The following is a 17,373-nucleotide window of genomic DNA, read 5'->3' on the forward strand; positions in this document are numbered from 1 at the left end:
CCGCCTCCTTTTTTGGGACCAAACCCAACGGTGACACCCACAAACCTGACAACTGGGATTCCGCAAATGGGCCAGCGACCCGCCCCGCCGCGATCTCCTTACCAATCGTCTCCGCTACCACGTCCGGCCTACGCAAAGCCGACGTCAAGTTACGGGGAGCCACAACCGGGCTGACCGAAAAACACGGGATCCGAAAACCATCCCTGAAACCAACAAACAACAAAGCCGCTGCAGCCCTATCTGGGTACCTCTCTAACCACGGCAACATCTCTTCCACCTTCACCGGCGTCACCCCTCTTCTGCGCCCCATCAACTCCTTTTCCTCGCCCCCGCTTGAAACACCGTGACAGACTGTGCGCCCCACCGCATCCGGAACACTCGTGCTTGAACCGACAGTCGGCGAGGTATCTGCAATAACCCTCATTGAACTGCCAACAGCAACCCTTCTTTTGCCCAACACCAGGCTCGGATGCCGAGGGACCCCCGGCTGCCCCACGAAAGGACTGATGCCCCACCTTCAGAGCCGCCATAAGCCGTATCCAAAGACCGTTATCTTTGTGATCCCAGCGAATACTCGCCCGGACCGCCTTCCGCTGACGAAACTGCTCGTCGTACCTCAACCATGCCACACACCCATACGTCCTATAGGCCTCACCAATGGCATCCATGTAACAGAAAAGCGTGGAACAGTGCTCCGGCGCTTTTTCTCCCACCACACTTGCCAGAATGGCAAAAGCCTGCAGCCAATTCAAATACGTCCGCGGTATCAACCGATACCGCCGCTTCTCCTCCTCCTCCTTTTTGGACTCATCAGGCCTAACCCTATCCAAACTAAACTTTTCCAACTGAAGCAAAGAGAATATCTCCACATACTCGTCCTTCCAGATCTTCTCTTTAACCTCCGCCTTCAAATGAGCCCCCAGCGGCCCCTCAAAACAGACGTAGACCTCGCCCTTAGCTGCGTCCGCCAACCGCACCTCGTCCCCGACTTTTCCTTTCTCCCCAACACCGACCGACACATTCCCAGTCCCCGGCGCCTCCACATCTGCCCCAACGCTACTCGAGCCAACCCCGCCAGACTGACACCTCGTAACACCGGACACCTCTGGAGCCCATACCGCCGCAGGTGACTCCCGCACACCCGACCCCAACCTAGACAAAAGCGACACCATCCCCTCTAGCAATTCCTGCGCCAACCCCTGGCCCTGCAAAACACCCCCCCACCGATTGCTCAACAGGAGCCCGTTGCTGACCCGAAGGTCCCTCACCTGACCGGCCCTGAGGTATCCTCCCAGCAGCCACGGTCCGCCCAGACACTCCCGCCATCGATGGTCCGCTCAGCTGCGCTGCCGCCGGACCGGCTCCATCCTCGTCCATCTGCCCGTCGTCAGCTCCAGAGTCGTCCTGGCTCACCTCGCCGTCCTCCACTTCCGCCCGCTGTCCAGGCCCGCCGACAGGCGGCCGCCTTCTCTCGTCGCCCCCGGCAACCGACGTAAACCGCCTCCGTCCAGGCTCACCGGCAGGGGAACCGGCAGCCGCATCCGAAATACCTCCATCACTGCAGTCGTCCAGTACTGCAGCACCTCCTAGTCCAACTCCTACAGCAACCTCAGCCTCCTGAACAAATCCAGCTGCAGTACCGGGGACAGCCACCGGTGTCGCTGCCGCGCTCCGCCCGCTCCTCTGCAGTCTAACTGAAGAACGCCGCCGGCCCTGCGACAAGGGCCGCGGCGCAACACGCACCACTGCTGACCTCACTCCAGGATCCAGGCCCCCACCGGAAGGCTGTGGGGCCGCACGCTCCTCTCCCCGCCGTGGTCGACTCGCCGCCCGCTCCTCAGGTAAGGGCCGACGCCTGGCTCGCTCCCCGTCCGACAAGGCCACAAGGGGAGACGCCGCACCTGCATAGCTCCTCCAACGCCGTGAATAGGACGAGGCGACGGGCACAGCCCGGTCCTCTCCCGCTGGTGCCCGGCGCCGACCAGGATTCCTCCCGCTGCGGCGGCGAGGCGCAGGGCTCGCAGCCCTCACCGCCCGCAACGAAGGGTCCCTGCTGGGGCTCCTTAAGCGCCGCCGCACCCGTGGGGTAGCCTCAGGGCTCAGCCTCTCTGGGGGCACAGACCTCCTAGCCCTAGGCCTAGCAGCAGGGGCGGCCGGTGTGGGAACCGGACCCGCCAATACAGCTTGCAGACTCTGCTGCAACCAATCGGCCCCATGTCTCTCCCTGCCGCTGCCTTCACCGCATCCAATAAAACGTCCAAAGACTCCATAACTCCCAGCAAAAATCCTTCCAAACCTTAAAAACCTTCCTGCTTCTTCACAAGCTCCTGTCTGATAAACTCCGCCCCCCATTCCCTTCATATACTGCCTGGGAAAATAGCTGACCGAGGCCCCTCCACACGACCTAACCTTAACCCTCAGCTGCCTGAACTTCCCCCCAAGTCAAAGAGCACTACGCCCAGGCTGCGTCCAGCTCCGTTGCTCCCAATATCACTGTGTGTGTCTCCTATATGATATATTTAACTGACATTTTTTATCGTAACAACCAACTATTTATACGGGAAAATCATGACGATTAACAAGGTTGCCCAAACTTTCGCATCCCACTGTATATATATATATATATATATATTATAATAATCACAGGTCGGCACTGCTGTATATGGTCACGGTGCACGAGTCTATGGGATGGCGTCCCAATGTAGAATCAATGAAAAAGACCAGCACTCGCTGTTGATAATTCTTTCTTTGTATTTATTCAGTCACATGTACAGGCAATAAGTGACGCGTGCGTTTCGGTGCTGCCGCACCTTCCTCAGACTTATCCTCATACAAAGAACATTTCATGTTTAAATAGAGCGCCCAAACACAGAGAAATGACATCACACAGAAAACCACACCCACCAATCAGTGTTAAAACGAAAACATATGAGTTCCTTTAAATTCACTTTAGTTTGTTCCTTACTTCTTTCTTCCTTCATTATGTTCGCTGTAAATAATATATAGAAAAAAATCCATTTATTTTCTTACAAAGGATATTTTTGTCAAAAAATTATTATTTTCATTATTTTCTTTTTTATTTTTTATTTTTATTTTTTGTTTTAAAGTTTTTTATTTGTTTTTAATTGCACTATTGCAATACTCAAAAATATAACATTATAGAAAAATTATTATCCTGAGAAAAATATTATTATATCAAGGTGATCTATCAGAGGAAGCTTTGTACATTATACTCCCGGTTGAGTCCGTGGGGCTCAATCGTTCGTAATCGATGTATCCAATAAGCCTCCCTCTGCAGCAATAACTTGTTCCTATCTCCACCCCGACGTGGAAGGGGTACACTGTCTATAATCTGGTAACGCAACTGTGCCACTGTGTGTCTATGTGCATGGAAGTGGAATAGTACAGGAAATAATAAATTTTGCTTGCGGATGGTGGACTTGTGGTTACTAAGTCTGTCTTTCATCCTAGTGGAAGTCTCTCCCACGTACAATAGACCACAGGGGCACTTTAAAATATATATAACAAAACGACTGTCACAGGTAAAAAAAATTTTTATAGGTATGCGTTCGCCAGATTGTGGATGTGTAAAGTGTGTACCCTTAATCACACTAGAGCAGTGTACGCAATTTAAGCAGGGAAAAGTTCCCATTTTAGGAGTAGCCAGTACTCTCTGTATAGATGCAGTTTTACTACTTCCAATGTCAGCCCGTACTATCTTATCACGTATATTTGTGGCTCTTTTGAAGCACATCATAGGTGGTAGTTTAAACTCCACTACTTGTGGGTATGACTTTGACACTACATTCCAATGTTTATTTATTATCCCTCTCAATCTCTGAGACCATGGATGATACTGAATTATTGCCTGTACATGTGACTGAATAAATACAAAGAAAGAATTATCAACAGCGAGTGCCGGTCTTTTTCATTGATTCTACATTGGGACGCCATCCCATAGACTCGTGCACCGTGACCATATACAGCAGTGCCGACCTGTGATTATTATATTATCTACGGCTTTCAGGTACGAGCACGCTAAATTTCCATTATCAAATGAATACCTTTGCTTATACGGATGATGCGGCGAAAGACATTGTGGCACAGATCACCGCCCCATCTGATTTTTTGAAAATTCCTTCAAGTGAATTGAAAAGTCGGGATCTTGAGAAGGAAGCGAAACAGCTTATCTCATTAGAATTGCATGCCGCAACATTGGCGGAATATCACCGCACTGAAAAAATACCTCGAGGACTCCGAGTTAAACTGCGGCCGACTCTGTTTGGCGATAACTTGGACTATTGCACCCGTTTTGCCCAAATACTTAATAAATGCTCTTTGGATTTGATTGTACTTACTCTTGAGCATCTGACCGTTGCCATTGACGAACGCCAAAAGAGCATTGACAACATTAAGCAACAGCTGAATAACTGCTTGAAGCCGGAAGAATTCACCGCACTACAGGACAAACTTGACAAACAATGCAGCGAGCTCCGCTCCAGGATCGAAGCTACAAAGCGATCCAAGTTTCTTCGGGATACAGAGGATTATCTGCACCACCGAGTATACAGGTGGCAGGACGCAAAAGGTGTCGCGGTTCCATTCTCTCGTATGAGAGACTGGCGAGTGGGTTCGGCTTCTTCCGGCTCTGGAAGCGACGTCTCTACTGGATATCGGGCGCCTTTTTTAGGCCGACGACCACGCAAGCCAAGACAAGGCGAGCCGGGCGCCATCATAGGCGAGGCAGACGCTCCACGGATCACGAGGTCCCAGGTAAGGACAAAAACTTAGTATTCAATCTGTCCTCTAAAAATCTGAGTGTGGCCGACATGAACTTATTACAAAAGGGTTTATCATTTAGCCCCACTGGAAGCCTTGATACTTTCAACCTTGATACTGACTTACAACGGTTTTACCGTAATATACGTTTAAAGGCCCATTTTTCTTCAGAACACATGGTCCCTCAATCCGTTCATTCTGAGACTGGTACTGGTTCCCTAACAGCTAAAATGTTTAATCTGAAGATCAGGAGCACATTTTCACCTCCGCGTCTACACCATCCTATTGAAACTTTTATAAATCTAGTGCAACGTGATGTTGAGACATTGTTGCAACAATGCAAGACTGGCAATATGCATTTACAATCCAATTTACCTTTGGAGGAAAAACGTGCACTTGATCAATTGTTGGAGGATAAGTCTCTGGTATTCAAACCAGCGGATAAAGGGGGTGCTCTGGTGGTCCTTGATAAAGCATATTATGTTTCAGAAATTTTGTCGCAACTAAATGATACAGATACATATCAGATTTTACAGAATGATCCTGTATTTCGCATCAAAGAAATGATACAAATTGTTGTGAATGCTGCCATAGAGGAGGGGGTCATTGATGCCACATTGGGCGGATTTTTGGTTAACCAACATCCAATTACTCCCGTTTTTTATACGTTACCAAAAGTACATAAGTCCATTGTTAAACCGCCTGGCCGTCCCATTGTGGCATCTACTGACTCAATCCTCTCACCTTTGGCAATTTTTCTAGAAAAAATCTTTACGCTATTTACTAAATTGTCTCCATCATACTTGCGTGATACTGAGCATTTTTTGCAGGAAATTAAAACTCTGCATTCAGAAAAAGATGATTTACTTGTTACCTTTGATGTATGTAATTTATACACATCAATATCACATGAGAAAGGTCTGAAAGCAATTGATACATTGTTACAACCAAGTCATTACAACAATGCAGAATGTGAATTTTTCTTGACATTATTGAGGATTGTTCTAGAACAAAATTACTTTTTATTTCAGGATTCTTTTTATCAGCAGCGGCGTGGGACCGCGATGGGATCGAACGTCGCACCGCCGTACGCAAATTGTTATATGGCACAATTCGAGACGGATTTCGTCTATACTAATGATTTCTATAGAAAACACTGCAAATTTTGGCGTCGTTTTATCGATGACATTATTTGCGTATGGCGCGGCGACGTTCGATCCCTTCAACAATTTACTCTTCACCTCAATTCTGTCTGGCCTGAGTTGAAATTCACTCTGCATTTTGATGTACAAAAAATTTCTTTCCTAGACACGTGGGTAATTAAGGGAGACACAGGTGGGTTATACACGGATCTATTTACAAAAAATACAGATCGAAATAGCTTACTCATGTATACTAGCAACCACCCAGCAGCCACAAAAAAATCCCTCCCCTTTTCCCAATTTCAAAGGGTTAAGCGCATAGTGGGCACAGCTGAATTATGTAAGGAAAGATTAGACGAAATGAGCCAGAAATTTAAGGAGAGAGGTTATCCCGATCACTTATTAAAAGAACAAAGGAACCGAGTTGAGATAAAACAACAGGATAAGCCCCTAAAAGAACCACGGATTCCACTTGTAATTCAGTATCATCCATGGTCTCAGAGATTGAGAGGGATAATAAATAAACATTGGAATGTAGTGTCAAAGTCATACCCACAAGTAGTGGAGTTTAAACTACCACCTATGATGTGCTTCAAAAGAGCCACAAATATACGTGATAAGATAGTACGGGCTGACATTGGAAGTAGTAAAACTGCACCTATACAGAGAGTACTGGCTACTCCTAAAATGGGAACTTTTCCCTGCTTAAATTGCGTACACTGCTCTAGTGTGATTAAGGGTACACACTTTACACATCCACAATCTGGCGAACGCATACCTATAAAAAAAATTTTTACCTGTGACAGTCGTTTTGTTATATATATTTTAAAGTGCCCCTGTGGTCTATTGTACGTGGGAGAGACTTCCACTAGGATGAAAGACAGACTTAGTAACCACAAGTCCACCATCCGCAAGCAAAATTTATTATTTCCTGTACCATTCCACTTCCATGCACATAGACACACAGTGGCACAGTTGCGTTACCAGATTATAGACAGTGTACCCCTTCCACGTCGGGGTGGAGATAGGAACAAGTTATTGCTGCAGAGGGAGGCTTATTGGATACATCGATTACGAACGATTGAGCCCCACGGACTCAACCGGGAGTATAATGTACAAAGCTTCCTCTGATAGATCACCTTGATATAATAATATTTTTCTCAGGATAATAATTTTTCTATAATGTTATATTTTTGAGTATTGCAATAGTGCAATTAAAAACAAATAAAAAAACTTTAAAACAAAAAATAAAAATAAAAAATAAAAAAGAAAATAATGAAAATAATAATTTTTTGACAAAAATATCCTTTGTAAGAAAATAAATGGATTTTTTTCTATATATTATTTACAGCGAACATAATGAAGGAAGAAAGAAGTAAGGAACAAACTAAAGTGAATTTAAAGGAACTCATATGTTTTTGTTTTAACACTGATTGGTGGGTGTGGTTTTCTGTGTGATGTCATTTCTCTGTGTTTGGGCGCTCTATTTAAACATGAAATGTTCTTTGTATGAGGATAAGTCTGAGGAAGGTGCGGCAGCACCGAAACGCACGCGTCACTTATTGCCTGTACATGTGACTGAATAAATACAAAGAAAGAATTATCAACAGCGAGTGCCGGTCTTTTTCATTGATTATATATATATATATATATATATATATATACTGTATATATATATATATATATAGTATGTCAAATTATACAAAATAACCCACATTTTTAAAATTCCATTTAATGATCTAACTAGATGACGATCTATGATAATCACCGGTCGGCACTGCGGTGTGATAGCGTGGTGGTGCATGTGTCTGTGGGCTAGCGTCCCGGGAAACTGCAATGTAGAAAGGATCGGCACTCACACAAAGTAGCTTTTTAGATGCTTTATTTATTTGTCACATACCATATACTGGTATGTGATAAATAAATCAAGCATCTTAAAAGTTACTTTGTGTGAGTGACGGTCCTTTCTACATTGCTAACTAGATGACGATCCATGACCTTTCCTGTTAAAAACTAAAATAAAAATAAAAAATAAAACAAGGCCAATAAATATACTGGGCATCCACTCATATATTTTCCAATGTGTGCAAACATATGCAAGTCAATGTACTCCACAGGGCCCTCACAGTATAAACAGTGATATAGAACAATGGCACCATGTTCACATGCAGATGCGTTTTTGATAGTGATCTTTGATATAAACTTAATAAAAAGTATCATTGAATTCAAATTGTAATGTTCATTTTATGCCAAATTATACTATTCTCTCTATTGTTGAAACATAATGGAACAGCTGGTATGTGAGAGTGCCAGTCAGTCTGATTAGAATACACCATTCTTTCCATTTTGATATCGGGAAATCAGCAGGAGTAGAGCAACTACAAATATCTATTTTCTGGACGCGGTGAGTCACTTGTGTTGATATTTGATTTCTGAGTATGATAAATTGCCTACACTTGTTAGTTGATAGCCAGTAAATATAAATTCTGGCACTGAACTAGCAGTTAAATACTGGGATGGCCTCCTGTTGAATGGCCTGGTGGCAACCATAGCAGTGATTAAATCTTTGTCCAGAAATAGAACAACCACTTTCTCACAATACAAATTCGATACATTCTGAGGCAGACACATATATAGCATAAAGAATGCCCAAAAGAAGGACACCATTTTTTTTAAAAAACCTGGTCTTCTTGGATGTCTCATCTTGGGATATCTCCAGCCAAGTGGACATAGCTGTCACGGTGCAGTTCACTGTGACTTATGTTGCCGTGCAGGCTGGCTGCAGTCTCCCTAGCGTACTGGCTGCAGGTTGCCTCCTGTGCAGGCTGGTTGCTAGGGGCTACGTGCTGGCAGCGGTATCTAGTGTGAACCTGCCCGTGTACGTGTGTACCCTTTGTATCTGTATTCTGTATCCGTGTATCCTGGTTGCCAAGGGAAAAGCCCAGTTCTGTATCAGTGTATGCTGGTTGCCAGGGGCAACATCCGGTTCTGTTCCTGTTCTGTTCCATGTTTTCATCTACCAGAGCGTATCTGCATCTGAGCGCCTAGCAGTGCGTAACTGCATCCGTTATCTGTTTCTGCCTGTTTGTTCTGTTTATGTCTGCCTCTGGAAGGGGGTTCCATCGCTACCCTGTGTGTACCTCTAGTTCTGTTTGTCTGTTCGACTGGAAGTTCCACCCGCCTGTTCCTGGTAGATAGGGGCCAAGTGTACCGGGACCTTCCTGGAGGTGCGACCAGTCATTCCCACCATCTGGGGCTCTGTGAAGTACGGGGCTCACTGGCTCCGCCCTCTGGGCTTTGCTGCGGTCGGCCGGTGTACTTGGTTCTGTGGTATCGTTACCTGCTTTTCTGTCATTTCTGTTCTGTTTGCCTGTGACCTGCTCGTATGACGTCCCAAAGGTCTGCCTTGGACCCCTGGCACGTGACAATAGGCTACCATCACACCAGCGGTAGCTACAATCCAGCAGACTGTTTCGGCAGGAAAGCGTAGGATCGGCCAGACACCAAGTTAATGGGGCCAGTGGAAATTCCATACGCTGCCGGCAGGTGTACGCTTCCGCTGGTGTGAGTCTAGGCTAAGAAATCTATGCCTCTGCTGTTTTGTCCTCTAATAAGGTGTTTCTGGAAACTTTAAGAAAAAGTCCCATCAAGTCAGGACTTCACCTCAAGTTGTCTGAGTTTCAAATTATGGAGTAAGCTTCCCTCTAGGGGGCAGGGAGTTTTCTGGCCAGGTAGAGGCAGAGCAAACACTCAGACAGGAGTACAATGGAATCTCCTGGAAGGTCCTATGAGCTCTCTTTATAGAAGAAAATGCTTGAGTCTAATGCTTACATTCTCAGCTAGACAATAGTCTACAATATCTATACTTGAGTTAGGCCCTATTCTTAGGCATTGACAAATGGTGTCTGAAAACTTTGAGAAGACAACAATTGTGCTCTTTCACAAAGGGAATGTTTTTTTTTCAAGGTTTCTTCCTAGGTTACATTATCTCAGATATTCCCATTTGTATAAAATCTGATATAATGCCTATTATTTGCCATCTGTTGCTAAGCAAAAATATTATCTTCCTTAGATGCCTTTTAAAAAGTCTAACAATTTATCACGAACAATGAGTGCACCACCATTGTGATAGTAATAAGGGTTTAGCTAAAGACATTACCTCTCATTGTACGCTAGATTATAAACCTGTATAACCCTAGTACATCCCGAAAGAGTTGGAGTGAAACACATTAAATAATATTAGGTAATCTAATTGTGAATGATATACAACAATTTCCTAATATATTTCTATCAGACTCTGATCAGTCTGGAAATCCAAGTGTACAGACCTTCCTTCTCCACTCTGGGAAGGAATGACTCTCAAAGTATTAGGTAGAGACGAGTGAATCAAATCCCACAAAGTGGAAATCAATCCGAATTTCAGGATAAATTTGATTTGTCTAGAAGCCGAATTTCCTCGTGCTGAAATACTGAAATAGTATAAAAAACTAAAAAATTCAAACTTACATCCTCCATTTACTCGCAACGGGCCACCACCCTCTATCTTGCTTAAAGATCTCAGGCGAAATCCCGTGCGGCGTAAGATTACATCACGTCATAATCACACGCCGCACAGGATTTCAGCCGATATATTCAAGCAAGATGGCGCGGCCGGCCCGTCGCGAGCAAATGGAGGCGGTAAGTTTGATAAAAAAAAAATTGTATTGTTAATTTTACACCCAGATGTCGCTATTGTGTATGAATGCAGCATCTGAGGGGTACAATGACGGGGGCGGCGCTATCACAGCTGCGTGTTATTGCACCCGCTACTTACAAAAAAATGTGCTTTGTGACGGTCATTTGTCATGAAGCAAAATTTTTTGTGAAATTTGCCGAATTTTACTTTTAAGAAATTCGCTCATCTCTAGCATTAGGGTCTAGTACACGGTTATTTAGGGTTGCCACCCAGAATTTTTTTTTTTCTAGACAACTTAACCCAAAATCACAGATTTTTTTTTACAAACAAATTGGAAAACCATAATGAATCATAAGATTATAAGTAATCCATGTCTATAGCTCAATATACTGATAATGTCATGGCTGTCATGGTCTGGTGGTAGTGGACCGTGACACTTTTGCCGTGCATGCTTGTTGCTGGTGGCAACGTGGTGTTTAGCATGATTTTACACTTCCCCTTTAAGGCTGGTGTTCCTTCCCATTTGGGTTTGTTTAGGGTTTAAGGAGTGTGCAAGGTGGAGCTGGGTGTGGCCTCATGGCTCTTCTTATACTGGAGTTGTGAGCAGTGGCAGTATCGGTTCCAGTAGAGGCCCCATGACAGAGTGGGGAAGGGGAACAGCAGCAGAGGTAGTAAGGCTGTTTTCACATCACTCTTTAGTTTTCTGTTCTTCTGAACCATCAAAAAAAAAACGGGGAAAAAAAATGAAGCCTGTATTTTGACCATTCATAAAGCTTCTTTCAGGCGGTAAGTATTTGATCAGTAACTGTAAGCCAAAACCAGGAGTGGGTCGGAAACAGAGGTAAAATTTTATGGAAATATTTCCATCTCTTCTGTGTTTTGGACCCACTCTTTTGACTTACCAATGCTGATTCAAGATACTGACCGTGTGAAAGAGGCCTTATGCTCAATTTGCATCTATTTTGGCCATTTACATCTGAAATCAGTTTTTCTAACAAGAAAGAAAAGTCCTGCATGCAGGACTTCAATGGCCTCTTTCACACGATCAGTATTTGGTCAGTATTTTGTATCAGTATTTCAAGCCAAAAACAGGAGTGGGTCCAAAACACAGAAAAAATGTAATGGGAATATTTGCATCTATTCTGCGTTTTGGACCCACTCCTGCTTTTGACTTACAAATTCTGATCAAATGCTGAGGCAAAATGCTGAGAAATATTGACCATGTGAAAGAGGCCTTATGGATGCTCAAAATACAGGATTCTTTATTTTTTTTAATTTTTTTTCTGTTCTTTTTCTCACTGATAAGAACAACAGAAAAATAAATAGTGGTGTCAACATGGACAAACAAGGACAACAATAGCCCCATAACAGTAGTGGCAGTAACAGGGACAATAGTGGCCCCATAACAGAATGTGGATGGGGGCCAACAGCAGTGGCAGTAACAGGGACGAAGTTGCCCCATGACACAGTGGGGAGGGGGGCAGCAGATGGTGGCAGATCACAGTAGTAGAAGAACCCAAAAACAGCAGTGGGATATTAAGGCCCAGTGGCATACATATTGTTTAAAAAAGTTTACATACACATTTCAATAGGCCGAGAAGCCCCATAATAAGAATGGCAGCAGAAAGGTGGCAGCATCAGAAAGGGGACAGCAGGATGTGGGCACTGGCAGAAGTAACTAGCCATTTTGCAAAATATTCCATTATGGCAGCAAAATACAGTATGATCATTACTGGTAGAATGATCTATTCTGCTGCAGCAGGCATAGTCGTCTGGAAATCCTGGTTGATACACCCCTGATTCATCTTTATGAAGGTTAGCCTTCAACATTTATGAAGGAAAGGCGAGTTCTCTTAGGGTAATTATGCCTCCCATCGTACTGCTCTCATGCCACACTACTGGCTGGGCACGAAAGCATGCCCATGCCAAACTCGGCAAGCTGCAGCCACAATTCAAGTTTGTATGCCCAGCAGTCCAGGGGATCTTGGATCATGGGTGACAGGATGCAGTCCAAGCATGCCACCACCTGCTGGTTAAGGTTCTGCTGCATGTCCTGCTGCTGCATATGATGCTGGTGCTCCTACTGTCCCCCTCCACCAGTCATGGCAGTGGAATGTGAGTGCAGAGAGTCCTCCTGGTCAGACCTTCCTGAGGACGGGCGATAACGCTCATAGGCCGCGACCAACTTACTACACAGCATGTCTCTATAGTAGTCAATTTTTGCATCCCTCTCAGAAGATCTGAAAAATGCCCCCATTTTTGACTGGTAGCGAGAGTCTAATGTGGATAGCCAGCAGTCATCCTTCTGACAATGCGGCTGTCACTACACAAACATGACCTGGTCATTTGCACAAGGGACTTGGAGGGCCTCCCTTCCTCCATCTCCACTGCATACTGCCACGATCTGTCGGGGTCATCTGCGTTGTCTTCAGCGTTGCCTTCCTGGTCCTCCTGCTGCACTCCAGTCGCTTGGGCAGATAAACCACTTAGTTGTATATAAAATTCCTGGGCGTTTATGTCCTCCTCATCCTCTGCCAGTTCATCCTCCTCAGGGCTCAGGCGGCCATGAAATGGAGGTGCCACTAAATCTATCCCCTCCCAATCAGATTTGTTAGCATTTCCTCCAGGATGTTAAGGAGTGGAATGACACAATTCATCCGATAGCTCTGCCAACTAACAAATAATGGGGCCTCCTCAAAGGACCTGAGCAAATGGCACGTGTCACGCATGACTTGCCACTGGCTAACGTGGAAGTTACACTGGGGAGTTGACCTGTCCACCAGCAGGTTTAAGAAATCCTTCACTGCCTTCCTCTGCTCGTACAGGTGGTCTAACATATGGAGCGTGGAGTTGCAATGGGTGGTAACGTTGCATATCCGTCGATGTTGGGGAAGAGCATTTTGACTTTGCAGCTCAAGGAGGGTGTGTTTTGCACGGAAAGAGTGGCTGAAGTGCATGCACAGTTTCCTGCTCTTGCAGTTCAGGTGAAGACTTGAGGAACTGGGCGACAACGAGATTATAGATGTGCACCATGCAGGGTGCATGGGTCAGCCCTCCCTGCCGCAGCACAGACAAAATGTTCTTCCCGTTATCAGTAACCATGGTTCCTATCTCCAGTTAACGAGGAGACAGACAGTGTTCAATTTCTTTATTTATGTCTCCAAGCAGTTCCTCACCAGTGTGGCTCCATTCACCAAGGCTAACCAGGTGTAGAACTGTGTGATAACTCCTATCTGTGCATAGGTGATATGCTGGAGCACCACTTTGAGCTGTCTCTAGAGGGGAAGGTGAGGAGGCAGAGGAGGACATTGGCGCAGAAATCTCAGCATTACAACGCAGAGGTGGCATTGCCATCACCTGGCCAAGTTGCTGGTATGCCTAGTCTGGAACCACATTCACCCAGTGGGCTGTGAACGACATATATTGTCCTTGACCATAGTTAAAACTCCATACGTCAGCTCTGGTGTGAACTTTACCAGACACCGAGAGGCCCAATGACTGGTCCACCTTTTGCTCAACATACAGTACAGACCAAAAATTTAGACCCACCTTCTCATTCAAAGAGTTTTCTTTATTTTCATGACTATGAAAATTGTAGATTCACACTGAAGGCATCAAAACTATGAATTAACACATGTGGAATTATATACATAACAAACAAGTGTGAAACAACTGAAAATATGTCATATTCTAGGTTCTTCAAAGTAGCCACCTTTTGCTTTGATTACTGCTTTGCACACTCTTGGCATTCTCTTGATGAGCTTCAAGAGGTAGTCCCCTGAAATGGTTTTCACTTCACAGGTGTGCCCTGTCAGGTTTAATAAGTGGGATTTATTGCCTTATAAATGGAGTTGGGACCATCAATGGCGTTAAAGAGAAGTCAGGTGGATACACAGCTGATAGTCCTACTGAATAGACTGTTAGAATTTGTATTATGGCAAGAAAAAAGCAGCTAAGTAAAGAAAAACGAGTGCCCATCATTACTTTAAGAAATGAAGGTCAGTCAGTCAGCCGAAAAATTGGGAAAACTTTGAAAGTAAGGGCTATTTGACCATGAAGGAGAATGATGGGGTGCTGCGCAAGATGACCTGGCCTCCACAGTCACCGGACCTGAACCCAATCAAGATGGTTTGGGGTGAGCTGGACCGCAGAGTGAAGGCAAAAGGGCCAACAAGTGCTAAGCATCTCTGGGAACTCCTTCAAGACTGTTGGAAGACCATTTCAGGGGACTACCTCTTGAAGCTCATCAAGAGAATGCCAAGAGTGTGCAAAGCAGTAATCAAAGCAAAAGGTGGCTACTTTGAAGAACCTAGAATATAACATATTTTCAGTTGTTTTACACTTGTTTGTTATGTATATAATTCCACATGTGTTAATTCATAGTTTTGATCCCTTCATAGTCATGAAAATAAAGAAAACTCTTTGAATGAGAAGGTGTGTCCAAACTTTTGGTCTGTACTGTACGTGTGCAGAACTGGTAAATATTTTGGGAAAAGTAATGTCAGCTTGAGACTCTCCACCTTGGGTGGGCACAAGCCATCAGTTCTCTGAAATGTGCAGAGTCAACTACATGGAAAGGGAGGGACTGTAGTACCAACAACTTGGCCACATGCATGTTCAGCTTCTGTGCCATTGGATGAATACATGAATATTGTCTTTTTGCAAGCGCCTGGTGAGCAATTGCTGTCGAAACAAGTGACGAGGAGGAGCATCAGGAGTAAGACGACATTGAAGTCGATGGGAAGGAACGATGGCTTCCTTCTGCTGACATTATCGAGCCCTGAGTGCTGGAGAGGGGGTGCGGCATCAGGCTGTAACACTAAACGAGTGGCATGGTTTTACCACGCAACTTTATAGCGACACTACATATGTTTAAGCAAAGCAGTTGTGCCAACATTAGCACCCTGGCCGCGCCTCACTTTTTGCCGATACATCCTGGATACTGCCATACTAACATCCCTAGTTACTTGGTGAAAAATTCCCACACTGGTGAGTATGGCATTTTCCCTCCACCACTGCATAATGCCTGTCTGACGCTGCTTTTATGAACACGTGCACTGCTATTGTGTTCCTCACAAGCAATCTCCTGAGTAGCAGGCGTTTGTACCTCTTACACGTTGGCTGCAGATCTCTCACTGCTTCTACCTTGCTGTCTCATGGGCACATTGTTACCCTCGCCACCTCATGATGACGATGTCTCCTTTTCACCTGGCTCCCACATGCGATCGACTATATCATAATCTACATCTGTTTAGTCGTCACTTGTGTCACCCTCACCTGTCTCTTGCTCACATCCCTGACCTCTCGCAACATATGCTACCACATGACTGTCATCATATGTAGTTGCACGCCTAGAGGAGTCCACAGCGGAACTCTCCTCCAAGTCTGTGCTGGTGTGTTACTGCTGACTGTCCTTATCCTCACTGAAAAGCAGAGCAGAGCCTGAGGCTATCATTACTTAGCTAGCAGAAGGAGTAGCAAAAGCAAGAGGCAGATTTAGCACAGGTGAGGGCACAAACGCAGTTCCTGGACAATGCCAACTAAGCGTGGTGTCAGAGGAACCCACCGAGCCCTTGCTGTGTATATCTGTTCTCACTTGAGATGATGTAGAAGAGTGAGTTAACCATTCCAGTACAGCTCGATTGTTGGTCAAAACATGACCGCTGGATGACAGTGACAGCTCTGGCCTGTTGCTGCGGCCACTGCTACCAACCCCCCTTCTTCTGCTGCTACTTGTGCTGGCTACAACAACATTTTTGCCACTGCCCTGCCCGTTCTTTTGGAGGGCCCAGCCAACTGTCTGTTGGCCAAAGTGTACAGTAACTGTATCAGTAATGTAACAAATTAACTAAGAACCTAGCAGCAAATGGGCCAGAGCTGTCACTGTCATCCAGCGGTCAGACCAGTGTTGAACTGTGCATTTGCGGGATCTCAGCTGGTACTGGTGATGATGCAATGGACTTACAGGGCGGGCAAAGCAAGAGGCTGGGGAGGAGTAATGTGAAAAAAAGGCAGAGAGGCGTGGGCACCTACCCCACGAACCCCGCCCCTGGGCACTTGCGAGCCCCATTTGCATATGGATTAGACAGCGTTTAGCTGCTGAAAGTCACAACAAAAGAACAAAGGTACTATTGGAATCATAGGTAGCTGTGCTAGAGCCACATGTAAGCAGTGTGTAATGTACAATTTTGGTGACAGACTCCCTTTCAATCAATGATGGTGAGCCGTCCTGGCCCAGATGCAGCAAAACAGGTGCAAACCCTGATACTAGAGGGAGGAATGAGCACCTTTCCTTATCAACTCAGGGACAGAGATGGGGGAATTATTCAGAGACCAAGCAAACATAAATAAGGCTACTTTCACACTGGCGTTTTGGCTTTCCGTTTGTGAGATCCCTTCAGGGCTCTCACAAGCGGTCCAAAATGGATCAGTTTTGCCCTAATACATTCTGAATGGAAAAGGATCCGCTCAGAATGCATCAGTTTGCCTCAGATTGCCTCCGTTCCGTCTCCATTCCGCTTGCAGAGTTTTGGTGTCTGTCTGGCGAAACTGAGCCTAAAGGATCCATTCTGACACACAATGTAAGTTTTCTATGACACAATCTGGCACAATAGAAAATGAATCCGTCCTTTATTGACTTTAAATGGTGTTCAAGACGGATCAGTTTTGGCAATGTTAAAGATAATTCAAACGGATCAGTTCTGAACGGATGCAGATGGTTGTATTATCTGAACGGATCCGTCTGTGCAGATCCATGACGGATCCGCACCAAACGCA

Source organism: Bufo bufo, chromosome 2 (genome assembly GCF_905171765.1).
Source record: "Bufo bufo chromosome 2, aBufBuf1.1, whole genome shotgun sequence".
In the NCBI taxonomy this organism is placed as follows: domain Eukaryota; kingdom Metazoa; phylum Chordata; class Amphibia; order Anura; family Bufonidae; genus Bufo; species Bufo bufo.